Source organism: Trematomus bernacchii, unplaced genomic scaffold, assembly GCF_902827165.1.
Source record: "Trematomus bernacchii unplaced genomic scaffold, fTreBer1.1, whole genome shotgun sequence".
NCBI classification, from domain to species: Eukaryota; Metazoa; Chordata; class Actinopteri; order Perciformes; family Nototheniidae; genus Trematomus; species Trematomus bernacchii.
The window spans coordinates 201581-222500 of NW_022987525.1; the positions used below are offsets into that span (position 1 = coordinate 201581).

Here is a 20920-nt window from a genome sequence, read left to right on the forward strand (position 1 = left end):
GTAAGCTTTTAGGGATTCCCATAGAACACTCCTCGAAATATCCTTGGTGTCATTCATTTCTAGAAAAAAGTCAATCTGGTCACTGAGGTAAGTTTTAAAGTGTTCATAAAGCAAATGGGGGTCTAGACGCCAGGTGCGTTGGGGTGCTATATTACCAGGAAACATCATATCCATTTGTACTGGACCATGGTCTGATAAAACAATGCTGTGGTACTGGCTCCTGGGGATTAAGGGAAGTAATTGGTCATCTACAATGAAATAATCAATCCTGGAATAGCTATGGTGGACAGGGGAGAAAAACAAAAATTGTTTAGTATTAGGATGTTTTGCCCGCCACGGGTCAGATAGGCCACAGGAGCGCAGGAAGGAGTTTATAGCTATCGCAGATGTTGACAGGGTACTATTAGGTCTAGGGTTGGATCTGTCAAGGTGGGCATGGAGAACGCAGTTAAAATCACCACCCAATACCAATTTATAGGTATTGAGGTCAGGGAGAGCTGAAAATAAGTTTATGAAAAACTGAGTCATCCCAATTCGGTCCATAGATGTTAGCCAATATTAAAGGAGTATTAAACAACCTGCCAACTGCAACAATATATCTACCGTTGGGATCAGATATTATTTCAGAGAGTTCAAAAGGTATCCCCTTTCTAATTAAAATTGCTGTGCCCCTGGTTTTGTAATCAAAACGTGAATGATACACTTGTCCAATCCAACTGCATCTCAGGCGCCGTTTACACGAGGAGAAAACGGCTTGTATCTGCATAGTTTCGCGTGCGTATAGCCCTATTATTTAGACGAGGCCGATAGAAACTGACCACACAAACGATAACGGGTCCCAAGGTGGATAGATTTGCAAACGAAACGCTCTGGGGGGTCAACCGAGTCCGTTTAATCGCCTCTATACGAATATTGCCTGAAAAAATAACGACAGCCCCGCCTCTTCGCACCTCTTCCCACCTCTCCCCCGCCTCATTGCTGATTTGTTTCTACAACAACAACAACAAGAATGGCGGATCACAGGGTTACTGTTGTGCTCCAGACGCTACTGACCATGATTAATATGTTAGTGCTACAACTACGGTGCTTCTACGACAACCACAAGCAACTAGTGGACATGAAGAACCACATACACGACATGTGGCTAAATCCACCGCGGAGAACAACCAGAAGGGCGACCAGGAGAAAGTTTTGGGTAAGACCGGGCAGAACTAGCAGTTGGTGGGACAATTTTGTCAATGGCGTTGTCGTGGACGATGAATGGAGGGAGAACTTCCGCATGTCCAAAGCCTCTGTCGTTGCCCTGACTGAAGAACTGCGCCCATATATCGAGAAGAAAACTACAAACATGAGGGCGCCAATTGATCCACTGAAAAGGGTTGCTGCGGTTCTTTATTACCTGAGCGACGAGGGAAGGCTACGGAAGACTGCTAACGCCTTCGGAGTTTCCCGCCCGTCTTTGTCCCTCATTATTAGGGAGACATGCAGAGCGATCACCATCCACCTGGGTCCAAAATACATCAAGCTGCCTTTTACTGAGCCCGAGACCGCGGATCTGGTTGAGGGGTTCCATTGTACACATGGCATGCCACAATGTTTAGGAGCAGTGGACGGAACCCACATCGAAATCAAGCAGCCATCTAACGACTCCACTAGTTACATCAACAGGAAAGGAAAATATTCCTTTAATGTACAGGCTGTCTGTGATTACAGGTACCGATTCATGGATGTCGTGGTAAAGTGGCCTGGGAGTGTGCATGATGCACGGGTCTTTGCTAATTCCAAGCTAAACATGTACTTAAAAACTGGAAAGATCCCTGCTCTGAAAAAACAGATTGTGGACGAAGAGGAGGCCATACCATGTATGTACATAGACTGTACATTTTTTTTAAAGGTGTTTATTAAGATGTGATAAACATTCTTTGTTACATTCCCTGTCCTCACTGTGCAGCTCCTTCAGCGACAGGCTGCTGTACAATATTCATATACCTGGCTAGGTATATGTACCTGGCTGCTAAATCTGAGGACTGTTACAGGATTTTTTGTATTATATCCTAACTGTTTTTAGTACTTTTTAATGCATGTCACATGTGTGAAACTAAGCAAATAACTATGTGATTCTCCAATGTCAAAAGTGTGAAACTAAAAATAAAATTGGCTGCAACCACTTCCAGACTTTCTTTGAACTTAATGTGCAACAAATGTCATCATCCTCATGAATGAAGTTATATGGCCCATTCTACCGAGTCAGGTTGTCCATATATATTTTGTACCGTATTTATTTACACATATAGTAAAAGAACCGTACATTTTGATATGGTATTTTCAGACTGTATTGGCCACTAGCGAAACATAGTACATACACTGTAGTAAAAAACTATTATATTAACCTGTTAAGATTGTGTTACCTTCCCTTCTCTAAATAGTATTTTAACCAATATTTGAGGATTTTCAGTAAAAGTAATATAAGCAAATGTTGAATCAAAGTTGAATTTATACAATTCATAAAAATCATAATGCAAACTTTCTTTGTGAAATGCATAATACTGATCATATTGATTCCAGAGATGAAATAGAAGGGAATGAGGCTATAATGGGTAATTTTTTTGGTATTTTGAGCAAAACACTTCATAGACATGTTTTTTATATATCTGAGACTATAATATATGCCTAACAATAGTTTGGGCTTTACCATTAAGGCCCAATGTGACATATCACAGTTCAGATATTTGACACTAGGGGGGGGTTACTTTTCATAAATGTGGTGTATTTAGTCAAAATTAGGTTTACAAGGTGAAAAGGACTTACAGCCTCCCACACACTGATATAGATCTCTCACTGACTGTAATGAGGGAGAAGGAAAGAGAGTGAGGAGAGTGCTTGCGGAGTACATTGACCCTTACATGAAAGACAAGACTGTTCTTTTATTTTAATAAGGTTTTTTATTAATAACATTATTTATAAATGTGTACACAGTAAAAGGGAAAAAAATACCTTTGCTAGCTAAAAAAAAAAGGCTTAAAAAAAAAGTGATTCTCCATTTGTACAAAGTCTGGTGGAGTTAAAAATAAAAATGTTTACAGACTTCCTTTGACCAAAAAGTGCTGTGAAAAAAAAAGAAGCTCACTGCTTTACTGCTCCTCCTCATCCAGTGACCGCCTGAATGAATATGGAGGAGATTGTTGCTGTGGGGTGTGTGGTACAGAGGGGTTTAATCTTGGTGTGGCCGTGTGTGGCCTTCGGGGTGGGTATGAGGGCACCTGGAAGTGTCCATATCCACTGTTGTTAGTATGAACTTGCATGAACTGGCTCATCAGGGAAAGGCCATTCTGTACAGTCACATTAATGTTGTCCATGGTGTTGTTCATACGATCCATGCTGGCTGCGCTGCGGCTGGTTGCTTCCTCCATTAAGTCCAACATCCGGCTTTTTAATCGCAGCTCTTCCTACACCGCATGTTCAGCTGGAAGCTTCCTCTTCATGCGGTCACTTCTGTGGCCGTCCAGCCGTGCCTATAATAAACCAGAGAAAGTTTGAATTAATACACAATAGGACCATAGCCACCAGATAACAGAACACAAAAGGCATGTTGTGAAATAGCTCTCAATACATTTTACAAATAAAACAGCTCTAAATACTTTCTAATTTTACCAAGCTTAAACCGGTTCAGTTTTTCAGTGGAAGGTACTGCATCATAGTATATAGCAAGCCCTTTAAGATTGAAGTCATGAACATACCTGGAGCAGATCCCTGCGATGACTCACAACCGCAGCAGTTGGCAGAGTTCCGTTGGATCTACTCGACTCTGGCAAATCCGTGGAATGCTCCAAACTCGGGGATGAACTTGGTCCGGGCGACGACTCTTCCATGTCGAACAAGTCCCCTTGTACCTGTTTTAGTTTCGCTGTAAGCTGGCCCTGTGAAATTGTGTTCTTCTCGTGAGGGAAATCTTTTTCAGTCGGGGTCCTCGGATATTGCGCCTGAAATAAGTCGGCTATCTCCGTATATTTAGGCTTGCAGGACTCCCAGTCTACATTATCCTGTATTTTTGTCGTCTTATACTCAAGTGTTACACTTAAAAGAAGTTCCACCTCGTCGTCGGACCACGAAAATAGCTCCTTTCTTGCGCGAATAACAGCCATCTTCGTTTGTTTGTTTTGTTTGTGCCTCACACACATCCGGGGGGGATCTTATACTCGCTGCTTTTGGTGTATTTTGTGGCGGAAGTTACAGCGCCACTTACAGTCCCGCCATATGTACTACAGCTTTCGAGCGGTCTCGTGTGGAAGTACAGCGCCACTTACAGTCCCAGCATATGTACTACAGAGTTTCCAGCGGCCTCGTTTGAACAGACACGTTAAATGAAACAAATGCATGTGAACGGAAGACTTTTTTGAATACGAATACTGTGCATAAAACGCAAACGGCCTCGTGTGAGCGGGGCCTTAGTCTCTTTTGGGAGTTAATATTCAGATGTGTTTCCTGCAGAAACATCACATCCGGCTTCAATGATTTTAAATGGGCAAATATTTTACTCTGTTTCACCATGTTATTTAGGCCTTTGACATTCCAGCTGATGAAAGAGAATGCACCTTGTTGTTTGTCTACAGCATCAGGAGCCATAACTCTGCCACTGGATACATGGTCTGGACATGAAAGCTGGCAAAATCTGAACACATATGTGCAATCTTGGGTTAAGGCATGAAACAATAAAAAAACAAAAAAATACCATAAAACAGACAAAGCTAAAAAAGTAACAAATAAACTCTTACCATCCTGGATCCCTGGGCTGGTCTTCTTAAAACCTGAGACTGCCCTACAAACACTCATCCTACTCTTAGGCATATAACACGTCAAGACTAGCCTAAACTCTCAACTGAACTGTGCAAGGGCAGAACAATATGAATTTAGATGAAAACATGGCCCCCTCTCATAGCACCGACATTGCTGCACTTATGTGGTCATAACTTAAAACAGCCTTAAATACCTACAGTTGGGAGATACAAACAGCTATAACTTAAGAAAATCTGCATTGTTGTCATTTCCCTGACTCATCATTGTCCATAGTCCACACATAAAGCGCAACCAACTGTAGTGTAATTAACAGTTAAACATTTAGTCACTGTGACACAGGCTGTGACATTATCCTGCAGCTCCAACAGTACCTGTCATGGCCCCAATATTGATTATCACTCTCCCTCCGGGTCCCGCGGGTGGCAAATCCGTCTCAATGTAGTGCCTTTGCCTTGGTTGGGTCTTCAAATGACTTTTGCTCACCAGCTGAGGTTGTGATTTGAAGTGTGGCTGGATACAGAAGACCATACTTCACACCAGGGCATCTGCGCAGCAGCCCCCGGACCTCAGTAAAGGCCGCCCTCCTTTTCCTCACCGAGAGCGTGTAGTCCGGGTAGATGTAGAAACGCTTGCCGTTGTGGAAGATGGGCCCCCGCTCCCATGGCTTTCCGTATAATATCTGCTTTCTCCTGAAAGTAGTGGAATTTAATGATGATCGGCCTCGGGGCATCCCCATCAGCTGGTTTCGGCTGTAAGCCCCTATGTGCACGGTCAAGCATCGGTGTGCAGTCCAGGCTCAGAGCATCCTGCAGTAGTTGAGCTATGGCTTTCTCTGGTCGAATATTTCCAGCCCTTCCGCCACACCGATTAGTCGACAATTATCTCTCCGTTGTCGAGACTCTAGATCTTCGGTTTTGTCCACCAACCTGTTTACTTGTGAGGACAGCGTAGTAACTTTAGCCTCGAGTTCCACTACCCGGTTAGCATAGCAATTAGCCCCCTCCTCAAGGTCTTCAATGCGCGTTACGAAAGTTGCGTTCTCCTTCTTAACATCTTCAACAACCTTAGCAAACTCTGTGCGCACATTGCAGATTTCTGATCTTAAGTCCCTCGACAAGTTGTCTATTTTGGTGTGCAATTCACCTACAGCCGCCGTCACCGTTGAGTCAACGGACAACGGACAACTATGCTTTATATGTTTGTTTATTATCATTTGAACAATGACAAATATTCGCCTCAATTCAACCTGGAACCTCTCTCTGTCTGTCTGTCTGTCTGTCTGTCTGTCTGTCTGTCTGTCTGTGTGGTGTGTGTGTGTGTGTGTGTGTGTGTGTGTTGTGTGTGTGTGTGTGTGTGTGTGTGTGTGTGTGTGTGTTGTGTGTGTGTGTGTGGGTGTGTGTGTGTGTGAACACAAATTAAAACAATTCCTTGGCTATCATAATCTGTTATATTGACCAAGTCAGAGAGTACAACATCATTTGTGTTTGCATGTACTTTTAGATGGCAAAGAAATACTCAGTATTTATATAGCCTGTTGGTTCGGGTTGTTCAAAATTTGTTTTTGTTTCAAAAGGAGATGTTGTGTTGTTCAATAAATTGCCATAAACGCCTGACGTATCAAATATGATACAAAAAAAAATCCTATATGTAAATAATGACCAAATATTTGTTTGTTGTATTTTGTTAAAAGGTTCAATAAACACCTACATTTCAAAAGATTAGAATTTTCTGACTATTATTTGATGTGTCAGGCTTCATTTATTCTGCTGAGCTGCTCGCTAACAGACAGACAACTGGACCATTTAGACTTGATGTGTTGTAATAAGAAATGCTCCTTTAAGTCAGATTTACCGTCAGTTCGATAGAAACACTTTTGTTTTCTGACTCATCTCATTTCATTCAGAATAAAATCCCTTTAACACCAACTGTTCATCAAAATATATTTAGAAACATAAAACACATCATACCTGAACATCACACACCAGAGGAGGTGATCACTACTGCACACACACACACACACACACACACACACACACACACACACACACACACACACACACACACGCACACGCACACGCACACGCACACGCACACACACAGCTGCAGACACACCCTGTAATAACGCAGCTGTGACACACACACATCCAGTCACAGTGTGTGTGTGTGTGTTTGAGATAATTTCAGGTTTGCAGTGATTACAGTCTCCTCTTTAATTGAAAACAATTGTTGTTGTTCCCCGTCAACGCAGAGGAGATGCAGTTTGTATTTATTTCTATATATTTAAATGTTAACTCACGACAGATAAACTGTATCCTATAGGGTTTGCTGGCCGTGATTTAATAACAGTTTCCATTACACAGTTGTTCCACCAGGGGGCGGTAATTCATCGATTTCTACACTAAAATACACACTAATTATAATCCCTTTATTATTATTATTATTATTAATTGTCCTCCATATCATTTTATATGTTATACACACCTACTATCTCTCTGCCTTTCACACACACACTTTATCTCTCTCTCTCTCTCTCTCTCACACACACACACACACACACACACACACACACACCACACACACACACACACACCACACACACACACACACACACACACACACACTCTCTCTCTTTCTCTCTCTCTCTCTCTCTCTCTCTCTCTCTCTCTCTCTCACACACACACATACACAATCTCTCTCTCCTTTTTTACACACACACTTTCTCTCTCTCTCACGCACACACACAGATTTAATCCAACTAAGCTTTTATTGTCATGACCACATTATCCTGAACTTTGATGTAAACACCCCCCCCCCCCCCCCCTCTCCATCATCACCCAATGAGGCGCCGGTCCGTCGCTATAGCAACCTGTTGCCACGGGCGACGAGACACAGCAGCCAGCAGCATCTCCTCGAAGAGAGTCGGAGGCAGAGTGGCGAGCGAGCGAGAGGACAACACACACCTAGAGACACACACACTGAGAGACACACACACACACACACACACACACACACACAGAAACACACTAACACGAACTGATGAAGATGATGGTGAGGAAGAAGAGTTGTTCTCCTGAGGAAGAGTCGCCTCAGCGCCGGCCGTGAAAACGCCGCCACCGCAGGGTGAGTCCAACTTCCTGTGTGTGTGTGTGTTGTGTGTGTGTGTGTGTGTGTGTGTGTGTGTGTGTGTGTGTGTGTGTGTGTGTGTGTGTGTGTGTGTGTGTGTGTGATGGCGTATGGAGCCGGTCACACGCAGGAAACTGTCCTGTTTTGCTCTCTGCATGGAGAACAGAGTACATGTTGATCACGTGTTTTCTACATGTAGATTGTTAACATGTGAGAGAACACGTCTCTGATGATCTGAAGCCTTCAGAGAGAAGTGATGTTCGTCTGGTTCTGGTCTAAATATCTCTGCTGATGTTAAACGGAGCTGCTGGGAATCAAGAAACATCAGAAAGTGTTTTCTTACGTATCCGATCATCTGTACTGTCATTTATCGTGTCTTATTGTAACATATCGTATACAAATATAACGTATATTGTATCGTAATGTATCCTATCGTATGGAAATGCATTGGATCATATTGCGCCATAATGTAACGTATCGTAATATAACGTATCCTACCGTATTTGTATGTATCGTATCGTAATATAACGTATATCGTAATGTATCACAAAGAAAACCTTTAGAAAGTGATTCACAAAATGATAATAGAGATTACATTTGAAGAAGCTTTATCGGCATGTTGACGTCGCAGATAGAGTATCGCCAAACTAGTTGTTCAAGCAATACAGAAACAAACAAAAATGATCACAATGGAAGAGTGTGGCGATGAATCTGAAGACGTCCTGAGATCAGACCGAAGAGAATAAAAAGAGACGATGTCAGAATATTTATATCCACTCGTTTGAACTGCGTTTATATTTAGATATATATATATATATATATATTTATAGATCAGAGGACTGGAGGATGGAAATAACTCTAAATAAAAGCTATTTTTATATTGACTTTATATAATGTGAATCAGTTTCTATCAAATACTTAAAACAACAAATCCTCCAGTGATCCTTTGCTATGTCAATAATACAAACAACAGATCATCATCATCATTCACAAACACACTGAAACACACTTTAAACAGAATAACATGTTGAGTTAGTTTGAACTCCTCCTGAGGACTTTCCTTTATATTTAAGAAACGTAATAGAGTAACTGAACTACATGTTTTATGATATAATAACTTCTGCAGATAATAAATGATTGATCACTAACTGTGATATGGTTTTTAGCGGACTTGACAATGTGTTCGAACAGTTTTTTTGGTGTACTTTATCGGTCTTCTCAGTATGTATTCTCTGTTTTACCGTCAGAGAATATCTTTCATTCCTTGAAATGCGTCTCAAAAATACAATGCATTACTATTATTCACAGTAATACACTTAAAGGTGGGGTAGGTAAGTTTGAGAAACCGGCTCGAGATACACTTTTTGTTATATTCCATGGAATGCTCTTAACATCCCGATAGCAATGAATATCTGAAGTGCTTTGACAAAAAATCCATTAAAAAATATCATCTGTGGAAGCCGTGGTACTGTAAAAAGCACGACCAATCATCTGAGCCGGGCCGGCTAAAGTAACTGGATGGCCTACCTGCCTGTCAGCCTTCCATCTGTGCACAAACTTATCTCGTGCCCTCATTGGTCATGTGCGCGTTCGTGTGTGTTGGAGGAGTGGCTCTGTAAGGAAGTGGCAGATTTTCTCCGGTTGTGTATTTTCAAATTCTAGCGCACTCGAGCTGGTTTCTCCGAAATTACCTACCCCACCTTTAAAGGTCCTAGATGTGGGGGAAACGTCTGAAGCAATTGGAAACAGGACTCAGAGAGACGAGGAGAGCTGGAGCTTTGATGGCAAACACTGACGGTTTATTTGAAGCTTCGGCCGGAGAATTGACAAGACATGACACGAGCCACGAGTTGACCACACGGATGAGATGCCACAACCAATTCTGAAGAACTCTTTCTGTAGCTCGAGGTTTTAACTAGTTCGGAGTGTAATAATCAACATTCTTCATCAGTGAGACTAAAGCATTATGGACCCTGAATCTAACTAGAGCTCTCGTCCATAGGAAATAATGTGCGCCAGGCAACCTTCGTCCCTGAACAGTAAACTACCTCATGGCGGCTTGTGCTCTGTCATAGACTGGCAACAACAACGCGCCCAAGCTGCTCCTCCTTAAGAGAGATAGCAGCAGAACCCCAGGCCGTAGACCTATGCCGTGGGAAAGGAGACAGTGAGAGGAGAAAATGATGAACTGTGTCGAAGGTTGAATACCTAAGCAAATGATTCCCTAACACTAGACGTTTGCTTAACTAATGTTAAAGTGATCCAGTTAGAGTTCTGTGTTTGTTAACCACTGCTAACCGGAGCTGATGTAATTATTCAGTGTACCATTTAATTCAATACTTTCAATATCCCTAAATATATTTAAATATAAAGAGAATAGTCTCGTTGTCCAGAAGCCGACGACTGGTCCACGTTCATCAGTAAGACTAGAGAACTGAGAACTTCCACACGTTCAATATAAATACCATCATTACACACTCTGCTATACAACATGTGCAATATTATTATTATTAATAATGTTCTATAATTACGTGCAATTAAGTATCTGCTACTACGTTTTTTTGCACTGCTCGTCACTGTAAAGTATTTTACATTAATGATGTGACCGTCTGTGTTTCCTGTAGATATTGAATTGCTCTCTTTACTGCACTGTTAGTACAGTTTTATTATCATGCTGCTGAGTTTGTTGTGTTTTTGTAACTCTGGAACAACAATTTCCTTGGGGATAAATAAAGTCCTCTCTTATCTTAACTTATCTTATCTTATCTCTCATCAGAGGAGTCTTCTTCTTCTGTGGTGGTGGTTGAATTGAAACCCAGTGTAATTTGGTCGTACCTGCAGAGATGACTTATTGACGAGCTGTCAGATATCGCCGTGGCAACATCACTTCCCTTGTTAGGAGCCGCGGGTCGGCGTCTCAAATCAATGCGTTTCACTGTCGGTCCGCAGTAATGAATGTGATTTACATTTAAACTGCACACACACACACACACACACACACACACACACACACACACACACACACACACACACCACACACACACACACTCACACTCACTCACACTCACACTCACACACACACACACACACACGCACACACACACACACACACACACACACACACACACACACACACACACACACACACACACACACACACACAGGAAAAGCCTCTGTTTATAGACCCAACTGAAAGGGATATTTAGCTGAAGCAACATCATGGACTAAAAACAGAAAATGTTTAATGAAGAAAAGTCTAAATTAACTTTCCCACGTCTGGCCCCCCATGTGAGGCTCTCTGAATCAGAGGTTTGTAGAAAGTCAAAATTGGGATATTTTGAGATAAAAAAATAATTAAAAAAAATCTGAATTCTGAGATTTCAGAACATTTAAATTGTTTTTGAGATTTTCATAAAAAATATAGATTTTTGAGATTTGAGACAAAATAGTCACATTTTTAAGACGTCAGAATATTTAGGTTGTCAGAAAAAAGCTTTGATTTTGAGAAAAAGTCAGCACCCTCTTTTCACCCTCTGTCTGAAACCAGAGCCCAGTCTGCTCTGATTGGTTAGCTGGCCGGCTCTGTTGTGATTTGTCAACCAGCTCAGAGATGTCCCGCCCCTTAGCCTATCACGTGTTGGAGTGATAGCCAATAGGAGCAGGATGGTTATAAAGCAGGGGTGGGCAAACTTTTTGGTTCGGGGGCCACTATGAGTTTTAAAATTTGACAGACGGGCCGGGCCAGTAGCAGATCGGTAAAAAAATATTTAGCTGTCCGCTCCTCATTATACACTCGGCACTCAATGTTGACTTTCCTTTTCTTTGGTCCACTCATTGTTACAGATGCAGGTTCAAAGGTGAATTAGGTTCAAAGGTGAATTATTGCGTCATTGCGTCATCGTTTGCGTCATGACGTAACCGTTTACGTGCCTTCTTATTAAACACACAGCGTTTTACGTCGCTGATTTTCTCCGCAACACCGCTCACAACAACATCAATAGAGGACTGCGTCGGGTAATTTTTAATTATACGAAGCCAGATTAAATTAAAGAACTACTTCTCCAACCTTATACTTTTCTCCAGAGTGCCGTGGTGCATTGTTTATTAATGTGGTTCAGCTGCATTACTGCCTGCTGCAGTGCTGCTCGTCTACCGGAGTTTATTCTCCCGTTAACTCGCGGCAGCGGTAGCGGCCGCTGGAAAGTTTTCACTGTCTGACTGTCACACAAGCAGCTGATAAATATCCCCCATCCCCATCAGTGAATGTGTTTTAGTCTGAAAGCTGTTTGGCATCACAACGCTGTTATGAACGTTTCTCTGGCATTCTACAGGTGATGTTAGCATAGCAACCAAAGCTAATCAGACTATCTTGACTACTTGTTGCTATCATATTGTGGCATAAGCCGTTTTCTACACACATATTTTACCGGCGTAGTTTTCGTTATGATTTTACTTGTGATGGCCACATGTAGCCCATGTATTGATTCCATCCGATAGCTGCAATAATACAAAACAAAAGGAAAACGTCTTCCTCTTCACAATGGTCAATAACAGTGAACGGATGGATGGTCATTAAAGTAAGGTAAAATAAACAGAATCACACTAAGCCTGGTTAGTGTTGCCCTGACTTTATATAAGTGTTTTTTATAAGTGTGTGGTCGCGTTCTAGTCACTTTGCTCAGCGCTACTGCTTGTTACAACTTGTATTCGCCGTACTCGCCATGAACTGTTATTGCTCAGGATAATCTCGACCTCCTCCAATGTAAGCGTGAAGTATTTGGTTCTTGCCGGGTTGCCGAGTGGGGCCAGCTGAGAGAATAGACCAGACTCCAGCAAAGGTAAATTGTGTCTAGAGTGCACCATCTAGTGGGATCAACTGAAATGCCGGGTATTGCAGGAAAAAGGCAAAATGAATGCGGTCTTTACTATAATTTGGACAATTTTGTACCAATATTCGGCGGGCCGGATTCAAAAGCCCAACGGGCCGTATATGGCCCGCAGGCCTTAGTTTGCCCATGCCTGTTATAAAGTGATGTTCCAGAAGTAAACAAAGGAGTCTAATGGACCCTGTAAAGAAACACCTCTATACAGTTTAAAGAACTGCAAGGAAAGGACAATACATGTTTATAGGTTTAATTAGAATGAAAGTTAACGGCTGTTAAAGTAAACATTTACTCTCTTAAGTTCCTCTGGAGTTTCATCTCTTCTCATGCTAACACTTTTAAATCCTCCTAGAAATAACCTGCAGCGACGTTTCATTTCAGACAGGAATATCACACACACACACACACACACACACACACACACACACACACACACACAACACACACACACACACACACACACACACACCACACACACACACACACACACACACACACACACACACACACACACACAGTAATGGTCATTGATCTGTGGTCGTCTCTTCTGATCTCTGGCTGTAATTGATCGGATGCTGTCAGTGTGTGAGTCACGGCGCCGGCTGGACGCCAACACACACACACACACACACACACACACACACACACACACACACACTCACACTCACAGATATACAATGAATTATATTTGACAGTAACAAGGGGGGTAATGGCGGTCAATAGTTATGTAACCTAATGATGATGATGGAGCGTCTTCTTTTCATCACACACACACACACACACACACACACACACACACACACACACACACACACACACACACACACACACACACACACACACACACACACACACACACACTGCTCCACCCTCTCAGCAGGATGAGGATGAACGGCGCTGAGCTACAATCTGTGTGACATATGACGTGTGTGTGTGTGTGTGTGTGTGTGTGTGTGTGTGTGTGTGTGTGTGTGTGTGTATGTGTGGTGTGTGTGTGTGTGTGTGTGTGTGTGTTTGTGTGTGTATTAACATGATAATATGTACTGTGTGTAGTACTGCAGTACATTTCTGTACATTTCTGTAAAGGCTGCAGTATTTTAAAACAGAAACATTTACATAAAGTAATTTTAAATTAGATTTTTTAGCACCGTCACTCTGTTTCCATCCTTTTGCGACTAGGACTCTGACATGGAAATGAAGTGTGTGTGTGTGTGTGTGTGTGTGTGTGTGTGTGTGTGTGTGTGTGTGTGTGTGTGTGTGTGGGTGTGGGTGTGTGTGTGTGTGTCGCAGCTTCCTTTAGCCACTTAAACGCATTTCAAACGGACATTTCTGACGCGTTACCTTTACATTTATCACTTCCTCTCACGTCTGTGATCACGTGGTTAATCTAAATAAAGTTGTATAACTTCCTCACGCAGTCAACAAAAAAAAACTGGCCTTTACAAGAATCAAAAACTTTAAAACAAAGAGGGAAATAAAAGGATAAACAGACCCGACCTGCTGGGGTACTTAGACACTAACGTACACAACGTAGACTAATGACTATGAGAGAGCCTCTAGCCTCTCTGGGGATTGAACTGACAATCTTTCAGTCACATTCCATTATCTGCACCAGCCCTAAAGCTGCCTTTAACTAGAGGTTAGGAGGAATTACTTATAATAACTAGAGAATGCAATTCCTGAAGAAATTGCTAGTGGGAATGCTTTATGCTGAAAAGCTGATGCTAAACTGCTATGCCGAAATGTAATGTGTAAGAAGAAAGTGAATAATTTAGATTGAAATGATACATGAACACTGGGGGCTTGAATGTGTGATGAGAGAAGAAAAGAAAGTAAAAGGCTTGGAAAAGCAGCAGAATATTTGAACTGCAAACTTTTGAACTAACTTGATGGCGAATGATCTGTTGCCATGCCAACGGCATTTGAAGACACCCCATAATACGCTTAGATGCATTGATGGCTGCATCGTTACCAAACCTGTGAAGTTTTGGGCTGTTTGGAGTATTTTCACTGAAGTTATGAGAAAACCGTGTTTCAAGGCGAGCATTGTGTTGCCATGGCAACGGCATTTGAAGAAATCTCAAAACTGTCCCGTAGATGTCTTCATGGCTGGACTGTTAGCACACATGTGAAGTTTGAGCACTTTTTAAACATTTTCATAGGAGTTATACATTACATTAGGAGGTTACACTACTCTCTCTCTTCTCTTGATCGCCCTCTTGATCTTCGGCATATGATGATGACACCCCATAATTGACGTAGAGCTGTGGAGGGCAGGACCATTAACCTTTATCTGAAGTATGCTGCTCTGAGCATGTCAGTTGGAGTGATGACATCATCGTGTTCCATGACACAGGTGTTTATAGTTGAGCTAACGAGCTCTGTAGAGATCAATGGTTTCCATTGTTCTAAATGAGAGATAAACCTGTTACATGTGAACGTTTTGTCGAAGAACCGTAACGGATATCTGTGAAATTTCAAAACGTGAAGCATGTCAAGGAAGTTGAGTATCTGAAGTGTAATTTGTGTGTACTTTCGGGTTAATAATGTGGCCTTTTTGGCAGTTTAACTAAAGGTGTGCGGCTGCTGCTGTGAGGAAATATCAGCCTGAAATTACAATGGGCTTTAATGGAGACATGTTGAAAGTTTTTGTCACTTCATGCCCTCAAGAGGCATTTTGTTTAATTATTTTTGCTTAATTATTTGTCATTTTTCAAGCTACGAGATGTTTTCCTACGTTTGTCATGAAAAATGATGTCTCAGGAATGTAGGGTTTGGGAATTATGGCAGTTTTAAAAGAAAATATGAAGGCAAATTTCAAGATTTCCCACACTCTAGCTGTGACATCACGCACTCTAGTTAATGTTAAAATCTGAAGAAAACCTCTTTAACAAGGTCTGAACAATATTTAATATCTCTAAAAGTAAGAATCAGATTTTAAAAGTTGTGTTACACGAATAATGTCAGAAAGATGTGTAACATTTTAAAGTTGGAATGAGGTTTCTGAGTGAAAGTATGAATGAACAGTTAGCAGTTGAAGTCGCATGAAGATTTGTTGAAGTCTGAAGAATGTCTCCATTGACTTCCATGTTAAAAATGTGATGAATTATGGGATGTATCTCTGGAATTATGAAAGTTATGAATGATAAAAGTAATAGCCTGCAATTCCCGACCGAGCTGAACGTTTTGATGTTTGAACGGAGTTTCTGCGATGTTGAATGTGGGAGGAGAAGAGGGCCAAAATAAGTTGGCGGAATAATAATAACAATTTTGTCCGTAGCATAACATATAGTTGGAATGCTGTATCAGCATTCCCACTAAATTAAACACTAACGTCCTAATTTTTAATTAAACACCTAATTTCCCTTTTCATGTGTATATATAAAGTAACATTAGTTTAGAAGGGCTGCATCAAGCCTAGAGTGTACACAACTATCAAATATATCATGAACAGGTTCAGTGCTGCAGAGCTATTGCTCAGATTTAGCCCAGACTCTGACACCATGTCTGTTTATAGACACACACACACACACACACACACACACACACACACACACACACACACACACACACACACACACACACACACACACACACACACACACACACACACCTTGACAGCGTTCAGCACTCGTTCATCAGAAACAGACGGCGACAAATCCGTCTTTCCCCGACGAAGAGGAACAGAGTCTACTGACAACTCAGAGCAGCTTACACACACACACACACACACACACACACCACACACAAGCACACACACACACACACACACACACACACACACACACACACCACACACACACACACACACACACACACACACACACACACACACACACACACACACACACACACACACACACTGTGTTTGATATGCTAATTTGTCCACAACATCATCAGGTGATTTGTACTGAAAGTTTTAAGCAGCCAAACGCTAATACTGGAAACACATTTCAATTTAATTGTACTTTGTGCGTGTGTGTGTGTGTGTGTGTGTGTGTGTGTATGTGTGTGTGTGTGGGTTTGGGTGTGGGTGTGTGTGTGTGTGTGTGTGTGTGTGTGAATAAGACACTGTAATCTCTCTGCTGTCAAAGCCAAACTGAAGACTCTAAAACTACATCATCTCTTAATTGAATTCTGTCTTGCATGAAAGAAGCTGGACACACACACACACACACACACACACACACACACACACACACACACACACACACACACACACACACACACACACACACACACACACACACACACACACACACACACACACACACACACACACACACACACACACACATACTCCCCTGAGCTGTACATTTACGGCATGAATAATCCAGATATTTATTAATTGTTCTTCATTCTGCTGAATTAAGTCTCCTACGACAGTCAGCATTGCATAACGCCTCATTCGCATATTTAAATGTAGCATTTCAGAAAACTTATATAATTGTGTTAATGTCAGTGATGAAGGGGTTTACCCTCCTCACCTGTAGTGTGTACCTGCAGTGTATTGATGTCATCAACAATCAAAGTACAGTATAATCTGCAGGTTAACACAGAGACCACAGAGTCTAACGGTACGTCCACACGGCAGCTTCGCGTTGAAGCTTGCCGGTGGCCGTGTCTGGCGTGCGACCAACAGCCAATCACATGAATCTCCCGCCCTGGACACACAAGCACGCGGTTTGATTGGCTAGAACTTGTACTGGCATGTGATTTGATTGGCTGGCGCTTCCGTCGACGCTTGAAAAGTTGAACTTTTCTCAACTTTTGAAGCGAGCAACGGAGGAAAAGTGACGCGACGGAACCACAATGCAGTTCGGCAAAGCCTGACGTCACCCCCATTCAAAGTGAATGGGAAGCGTCTCCGTTGAAGCACACGACGCTGCCGTGTGGACGTACCGTAACATTAAAAAAAAGAATTACTGGGAAAAAAGTCAAAGCTAATAACATTTCCGAAAAAAAAAAAACTTGAAAATTGTCAAATTTCTGGGAAATAGTCAGAATTCAGAAAATAGTAAAAGTTCAGTAAAAACATCTAAATTCAGAAAAAAATCAGTATTTACAAAAGAGTAAGAATTCACGAAAATTCTAAGACAAAAATAAAATTGTGAAAATATGCCCATCTCTGGGAAAATGTCAAATTTCTCAAATTCTGGGAAAAAGTCTGAATTTGAAAAAAATCAAATTTTCTTAAAAAAGTCAGAATTTGAAAATTTAAACATTTTTTAAATTGTCTAAATTCTGGGAGAAAGTCGATATTCTGAATAAAATCTGAATATGAAAAAAAGTCGAATTTCAGGATAAAAGTCTGAATTCGAAAAAAAGAAAGAAACCAGAACATTTTCTAAATGCTTGGAAAAAGTCAAAATTCTGTAAAAAAGTCAGATTTCTGGAAAACAAAGCAGAATTCTGACTTTAATCTCAGAACCACTTTTGGTCAGATATCAACTATCTTTCCTTGTGTGTCCCTGATGCTCTCCCGTACTCAAGGGAATTTTATATTTAATGTCAGGGAAAAAGTCAGGCCTTTTTTTTGCTCGTTGATTGTCTGTCGTCAAGTCGTTGCAGGGCTTTCTCTGAATCCTCCAGAAGGATTTTAAGCCCCTTCTGGGTTTTTCCTCTGGCTTTTCCAGCTACGACTTCTCATCTTGTATTCGTGAGTTTAAAAAAAAACACCAGAGGAAATAATTAATAATTGAGTCAAGAATAACAAAAAGCTGCTGAATTAATAAAAACTGCAGAAAGTTTGAAGACTTGGAAACAGATTGAAGAAACACAGCTGCTGTATTTGGAAGGAGATGAAGTGAAGGATTATTAATAAAAATATTAAAAAGCATCTATACTGTAAATTCTCAATAAGAAACGGTATCTGATGCCCCCTCTAGCTCCTCCTGCGCTCTTCTGGTTCGGAACCGGTTTTTCTTTTCAGCCCCCGTTTTGTTCACACCGCCCAGAGCCCGACTGGTGCTGCCGCTGCTGCGCCATGACGTCACCGTTTACGTCACTGATTTTCTCCCGAACGGCGTCGGGTCGATGATCGTGTTGCTTTTAATCATAGCCAGATTAAATTAAATGACTACTTCTCAACCCTTATACTTTTCTCCAGAGTGCCGTGGTTCATTGTTTATTAACGTGCTTCAGCGGCATTTACCGACCGCTGCAGTGCTGCTCGCCGTTTGGCATCACAACGCTGTTATGAAAGTTTCTCTGGTATAAAATGGGTGATGTTAGCATAGCAACCGAAGCTAAACTGACTACTTGCTAAGCCGTTTTCTACAGGCACATTTTACCGGCGTGTTTTTCATTATGATTCTACTTGTGATAGTCGGACATGACAACCTGTGCAGCCCATGTATTGATTCCATCCAGCTGCTATAATACAAAACAAAACGTCTGCCTGCTCTCCACAATGATCAATAACAGCGAACGGATGGTCAAAGTAGGGTACAAATAAACAGAATCAAACGAAGCCTGGTTAGTGTTGCCTGACTTTATAAAGTGTGTTTTTTTATAAGTGTGTGGTTGCGTTCTAGTGACTTTGCTCAGCGCTACTGCTTGTTACAACTTTCATTTGCCATACTCGCCATGAACTGTTATTGCTCAGGTTGAGCGAACCCTAACCCTAACCCTAACCCCCTAACCCTAACCCCCTAACCCTAACCATTTAAGTTGATTTAAAGACTTATATGTGCAGCTCTTGTGGATCTGATCACTCTTCCTTCACACCATGTAAACAAACTAAGGAAGCAGCTAAATGAAAACCCGGTGAACAGTCAGTGACTTTATAAAATATAATAACACCAATAAATCAGATGTCAGAGTCACTTCCTGTCTCACATGAACAACAATTCCTCTTCTTCATCATCTCTACTTCCTGCAGCTGAAGAGAGAAAACACATATTTGTATCTCCGTGAAGAAGAGTTTGTCAGGTCCTGAATATTTAATAAAACACGAAGCATCTGTTCTCCGAGCTCTCGGTGGATTCTCCCTCCGCCCGCTTCAGATGCTTTGTTTGCTGAATCAAAGTGTTACCTGCAGAGGAAACACACCTGCAGGCTGTTCACCTGAAACTGAGTACTTCCTGTTTCTAATGCAACAAGAAACACGTTACAGCGAACAGAATATCAGCTTGAGCGCATCAGCAACAACATCTCCTCAAGTATATATGACTAAAAAACTGCTAAATCTGTCCACGCCATCTTCGTTTTACAAGTCAAAATTCAGAAAAATTATTGGGAAGAAAAATTCTGTGGAAAAAGTCAGAATTCACAAAAGTCGGAATTTGAAGAAAGAAAATCGAATTCTGAAAAAAAGTCCGAATTCAGGAAAAAAATGAAATTCTGAAAAAGTTCTAAATTGCCAAATTCTGAAAAAAAGTCTGAATTCAACAAAAAAAAAGTCCGAATTCAGGAAAAAAGTCAGTTTTCATTTTCAAATTCTGAAAAAAAATCATATTCTGCTAAAAAAAGTCAGGATTCAGGAAAAAAGTCAGAATTCTGCAAATCAGTCCACACCATCTTCGTTTTACAAAAACTAAGGAATGACTTTGGTTGTCTATATTGTGTTTGTTTGGTTGTCACCATCTTGGTTATTCCTATGCAAAATAATTCCAGAAGATAGACTGGGTGTTCAGGAAGTGATTGCCACGTTACATATTGGTCTTTGCCACCTTCGTTTTTTCTGAAGTCGAAATCTTGGTTGCTAGTCGTCGCCAATCTTTTTTTGTTTATTCTTGTGATGAAGCGCACACACTCCCTCACTAACATTTTGGCTTAACAATTTGTTTGTTAAGAAAAGGTGGTACATGTTTCTTCAGAGTTGTCTTTATTTCAGTTAAAGTTATAAAAACAGTTTACATAGAAAAACTAGTAAAGTGCATCTAAATTAATTTGTCAGTCTGTAAAACACACAATCACAAAGTAATCACCATTTCCTTTGTTCAGACCTGGAAGCCATTTTGTGTCACTGCTCAAAGGGGGAGCACGCCTCCAAAGTACTCCTTATGTGTGCCGTATGAGTAGGCGGAGTCTTGGACGTGATTGGTCAGGAAATGAGTGATTTTATGAGTGTCAATTAGGTTAAAAACTATCCGTTTTAAGCAGAACTTGTTGTTTTT

The 20920-nt window shown here is 41.3% G+C and overlaps 1 protein-coding gene across 1 annotated transcript in view; it reads left to right on the plus strand.

The window, feature by feature from the left end:
- The first annotated feature begins 7757 nt into the window (after positions 1-7757).
- Positions 7758-20920, plus strand: part of LOC117474122 (cortexin-3-like) — a 20513-nt gene continuing 7350 nt past the window's right edge. Inside the window, 1 exon segment of the mRNA XM_034120167.1 lies at positions 7758-7914. The gene's annotated coding sequence lies outside the window, so the exon portion shown is untranslated.